The following is a 5856-nucleotide window of genomic DNA, read 5'->3' as shown; positions in this document are numbered from 1 at the left end:
AACTGTAGTATACTGTAGAATACTATACTACACACTGTAGTATCCCTTGCTCATGTGTAGTACTTACCATAGAATGTTGTAGTATACTGTAGAATACTACAGTATTTAACTTACATATACTCCGCCCAGTCCCCTCCCCATATCCCAATTGGTGGCATGCCAACCTACATGCCAAGTATAGACCATATATTGTGTTCCCTACAGGTTATAGAAAAGAGCAGAAGCTCTGAACTATCCGTTCAGACCCCAGTCCTACCTACAGGTTATGGAAAATTTGCTCTTTTAGTATTTCTCCAGTAGGTTTCCTCAAGGAGAAAGCCTGTGCTTGTATGTCAAATATAATTAAACAAAAATACTATAGTAAATACTACAGTGAATACTGCAGTATAATAGAATCTGTAAAAATACTACATTATAGTATATACTGCGGCTTACTTTGACTACAGTTTTATAATATAGTTAACTGTTAATACTACAGTATACTACACTAAACACTACAGTGAATATTTCAGTAAAGTCCGCAAAAATATTATACTCACTACTATAGTATTTATACCAGTATTGTATTTATACTATAGTATACTGTAGTATTTTGTGGGCGTGGATTACAGGTCCCAGTTTGGTCGCAGTATAACATTATAATAAGGTATTTTGATGTCCATTAGGTAACATTACGAGAAGGTTCCCATTTGGTTCTGATAGAACGCTATCCATGGGACATTGAATAATCAGAAGGGGACGCTTCATGATGGTACCAAGGGAACGTTCTTTGGGGGACCTTTTTTTGTATTTCCATGTAAGTTACCAGGACGTCACTGAGGACCATGTTAGGACCAGAGGTGAATCCACAGCAGGGCCGGACTGGGCAGAGGCCCTGCCAGATTGAACACTGGCCCACCCAATCAGGCTGTCTTAAAATATATATATATATAAATAAAAAATACAAATTAATTTAATTTGAAATGTTGAAAAATGCGGATGTTGAGGAGGCTAGCATGTCAGCGGCAGCCCATGAGGAGATTAGCTACTACTACTACTTCCACAGCCCAGCTAACTCACTATCACCATTCCCCGGCACCGCCTCGTCATCATGAGTCCACATGCAGATTTGTCTGCAGCTGACGAACCACCAACACAACCAAAAATATGAGTGTTCTCCACTACAGTGATCAATGGAAAAATAGCTGTGTTATTCATGGAAGTGGTATGGACAGTTTTATTGGCTGGAATACAGTTCGACAAGGGACGCTGTTCTATGTAAAATTTCCTCAAGCCCACTATGGAAGGCTAATTTGTTAGAGAAAGATAAGGATTGGAAGCACCTTTGCGAGGAATGCTTCAAGCAACAGGCTAGCAAACCTCACTCTTTTGCACTGGATAAATTTGAAGGCTACCGTGCAAGCCACCGCAATCAAAGCCCGGGTAATGTTTTCAATCAACTTAACTGTGAGGACATGGACTATTCATAGTAGAAAGGAATTGTGATCAGGTCAAAATGGTTCTGGAAATTGTTTTGCTATGAGCTAAACAGGACAAGAAGTCCCACTACGACCTCCGCACAGTTATCAAACGGAAAAAAGGACAAAAGGATAAAAGCGTCTGCTAAATGGCATATATTATTATTACAATATATATTATTGCATACTGCCCCAACAGATCCACAGATGACTCAATTTCCATTGCACTCCACACTGCCCTCGCCATCCTAGAAAAGAGGAATACCTATGTGAGGATGCTTGCTGTTCATCGACTACAGCTCAGCATTCAGCACCATAGTGCCCTCCAAGTTCGTCACCAAGCTCGGGACCCTGGGACTAAACACCTCCCTCTGCAACTGGATCTTGGACTTCCTGTCGGTCTGAACCCAGGTGGTAAGAGTAAGCAACAATACCTCCGCCAAGCTGATCCAAGGGAAGCCAGGCTGCTCCAAAAAATGTACAGAAAATAAATAACAATTATTTTGTCTCTCTGTGTTTAATTTATTTTTTTTTATTCGGAAGAGGCTGAATGTATCTCATAGGAGAAAGCATCCAAGCGAGCCAAACAGTGCCCCTCTGTCTATCTACATGTAGACCATCTATCTGATGCTGTCTGATCCAAACGAGTATGACATTGTTACCACCCGTAGCATTGAACGCAAGGGAAGCCAGCGAGCATTTGGCTTCCCTTGACAATTAGCCAATAAGCGCTGAGCTAAACTGAGCGAACTCAACTGTGAATGGTCCTGGCGGAAAAAAAAGTGTCAAGGGAAGCCAGCTTGGATTTGGCGTCTCTCCTATCAAATCGCTTTGAGAGCATACGTCCTTAACAGAAACAACTTAAATTGTTGCATCTCATTTTGTTGTCCTCTGTGGCTAGCTAGCTAGCTAAAATTGTCCCTTTCCTAAATTAGCCATGGATGGAGATGGGATTTGGACTTGCGGTTTAACTTAATTGTCCATACTGACCAATGATTATAACGGCGATTCTGATCCAACCATTAATTCATACATTGTTGTGCCCCTGGCCTGAGAGGATGGAAGATCAATATGGATCTAGAAGTTGAAGGCTAATGTTAACTAGCTAACGTTGCACATCAATGGAAGTTAGGCTAGCGAGCAAGCATTTTAGCCAGGTAGCCTAGGACAACAAAAAGTAAAAGCGTGTACTGTATGACAGAGTGATAGACATGAAAGAGAGAAGGATGGTATTGCTGTTTCTCTACAAGTAGGGTGAGTCAACATTTTCTTTTACTTGCACACACACACACACACACACACACACACACACACACACACACACACACACACACACACACACACACACACACACACACACACACACACACACACACACACGCTCACACACACACACGCGCAAACCAAAATTATAACCATGTAACTGCATAGGAAAGTGGGGGAGGTCAGGAATTTCCATCCCTTATTGAAGTTTTGGACAGCTGCAGCACTGACATTTTTCCTAACATCAATAGACTTCTAAGGACCATCATCACCCCTCCTATGACTTCATGTACTGTTGAGAGACTCTTCTCAGCTACAGGCCGTATCAAATCATCCATCTTGCTTGCTGACTGCACGTCTCAAAAATCTAGCCCTGTTGTCCTTTGAAAGGGAATTCAGTGACTTTTTGGACTATGATTAAATAATCTCCATCTTCAACACCGAACTTAGGCATCTTGTACTGCAAAACATAAAACAGAAAGGAATACTATTTATTTATGATTTAGCCTAATGTTTTCATGCCTGCCTTGGTAGGCCAGGCCTATATATGTTTCATTCAAAGTGAGCTATTGTATTTGTAGCCGCCGTGATATTAGGCTATGTATGATAAGTTCATGTTTTCATGCCTGCCTTGGTAGGTCAGGTTTACATTTGCTGATTCCAGTGAACATACCCGCCATGGTATTATGTATAGTGATTTCATGTTTTCATGCCTGAATGCCTATACAGTAGCGTTCAAAGTGAGCTATTCATTTCATACCCTCCGTACAGTTCAACATATAGGCCTAAAGTGTTTGTATTGTATTATGTGTGGCTGTTTTCATATTGCAAAAAGTGTACACATTTGTGCTTAATAAAAAAAACTTTCAGGGGCGTTCTATCCTTCCTTGATTCTTTTTGCAATAAGCTGTTTGTGCATGTTCCAATCCAGTGCTGAGCTGGTGTCTGGCCGATGTGCTGACCATGGTCCTGAATCCACCTATTGTGCCTGCACTGTAGATCACTTCTTTGAGTGGTGGGAGTGGTCGATCTGATCTGAGGTTGATTATTTCATGAGGTTGGACTGAACATTGCATCCATTATCCATATTTTGTGAGAGTATAATTTTTAAACATTTTATCACTGCGCTCTCTCTCTGTGATAGACATGTTGTGTATTACATTATGTTTGTTTACTGTCGGACTCAGTCAGCCTGTTTTGTCAGTGGTGTTGTTGTAAGCGGCTGTGTAGTTGCACACTTGAGCTGCCTACTTGGCAATAATAACGGGCTTGTATGTCAATGGAAATTTGTTTTTTTGGTCAAATTGATCCGGTGTTATTTGTTAAATGATACAATGTGATTGCACTTAAATAAGTCAGGTATTTTTGCTATATGTTTGCTGAAAAATGTTGGCCCAGCCACTTATACTTATGCCCAGCTACACAGACATTTCTGCCTACGTCGCTAGTCAAGACATCACCTGATTGTTCCTGGTGTCCCAAACCATTACAAGTAAAGTCATTAAATGGTAAGGGGGGTTTTAAAACCTCTTAGATGTGAAGGCCCCTATTTAGGGGACCTGCGCGGTTCCGACTGACATTTTTTAATAAATCGATCTGTGGCCACCGTAGATCGAAATGGCTTGCATTAAGTCATAGATTTCCGTGTTCCCAGTTCCCAGTTGTTTTGAACTGTCACGTCCTGACCAGTATAAGGGGTTATTGGTTATTGTAGGTTGGTCAGGACGTGGCAGGGGGTATTTGTTTTATAGGGTTCGGGGTGTGTGTGTATGTAGAGGGGTGTTGGATTTATGTGTTCCGGGATTTTTGGTTTATGTTCTTGTTTTGTATTCTAGGGTTTCTATGTTGTGTATTTCTTTGTTGGCCTGGTGTGGCTCTCAATCAGGAACAGCTGTAAATCGTTGTTTCTGATTGAGAGTCATACTTAGGGAGCTTGTTTTCCACCTGTCCCTTTGTGGATAGTTGTTTTTTGCATTGCTTTTGTGTAGCCTGCAAAACTGTCGTTCTTTGTTTATTGTTTTTTCGTGTTCACCTATAAATAAAATAATGATGAGCACGCAACCCGCTGCGCCTTGGTCTAATCCCTTCGACATGAACGCTGCATATATCTTTTCCATCTGTGTGACGTAGGATGTGAAGTCTGACACCACTTGAAGCTTATTTCAGCTTTTCTTTCTTTCATCACATTCCCAGTGGGTCAGAAGTTTACATACACTCAATTAGTATTTGGTAGCATTGCCTTTTTAACTTGGGTCAAACATTTCGGGTAGCCTTCCACAAGCTTCCCACAATAAGTTGGGTGAATTTTGACCCATTCCTCCTAACAGAGCTGGTGTAACTGAGTCAGGTTTGTAGTCCTCCTTGCTCGCACACACTTTTTCAGTTCTGCCCACGAATGTTCTATAGGATTGAGGTCAGGGCTTTGTGACGGCAACTCCAATACCTTGACTTTGTTGTCCTTAAGCCATTTTGCCAGAACTTTGAAAGTATGCTTGGGGTCATTGTTCATTTGGAAGACCCATTTGCGACCAAGCTTTAAATTCCTGACTGATGTCTTGAGATGTTGCTTCATAATATCCACATAATTTTCCATCCTCATGATGCCATCTATTTTGTGAAGTGCACCAGTACCTACTGCAGCAAAGCACCCCCACATCATGATGCTGCCACCCCCGTGCTTCACGGTTGGGATGGTGTTCTTTGGATTGCAAGCATCCCCCCTTTTTCTTCCAAACATAACGATGGTCATTATGGCCAAACAGTTCTATTTTTGTTTCATCAGACCAGAGGACATTTCTCCAAAAAGTACGATCTTTGTCCCCATGTGCTGTTGCAAACCGTAGTCTGGATTTTTTAATGCCGGTTTTGGAGCAGTGGCTTCTTCCTTGCTGAGCGGCCTTTCAGGTTATGACGATAAAGGACTCGTTTTACTGTGGATATAGATACCTTTGTAGCTGTTTCCTCCAACATCTTCACAAGGTCCTTTGCTGTTGTTCTGGGATTGATTTGCACTTTTCACACCAAAGAACGTTCATCTCTAGGAGACAGAAGGCGTCTCCTTCCTGAGCGGTATGATGGCTGCGTGGTCCCATGGTGTTTATACTTGCGTACTATTGTTTGTACAGATGAACGTGGT

The 5856-nt window shown here is 41.7% G+C and overlaps 1 non-coding gene across 1 annotated transcript; it reads left to right on the top strand.

Moving 5' to 3' along the window:
- The first annotated feature begins 268 nt into the window (after positions 1-268).
- LOC123726797 (U7 small nuclear RNA) lies at positions 269-323 on the top strand. Its single transcript, XR_006758945.1, has one exon. It is a non-coding gene; the product is annotated as a U7 small nuclear RNA (small nuclear RNA).
- The last annotated feature ends 5533 nt before the right edge of the window (positions 324-5856 follow it).

The sequence above is a fragment of the Salmo salar genome, chromosome 01 (genome assembly GCF_965601325.2).
Source record: "Salmo salar chromosome 01, fSalSal1, whole genome shotgun sequence".
NCBI classification, from domain to species: Eukaryota; Metazoa; Chordata; class Actinopteri; order Salmoniformes; family Salmonidae; genus Salmo; species Salmo salar.
This window is presented reverse-complemented; position numbering and strand designations above follow the sequence as displayed.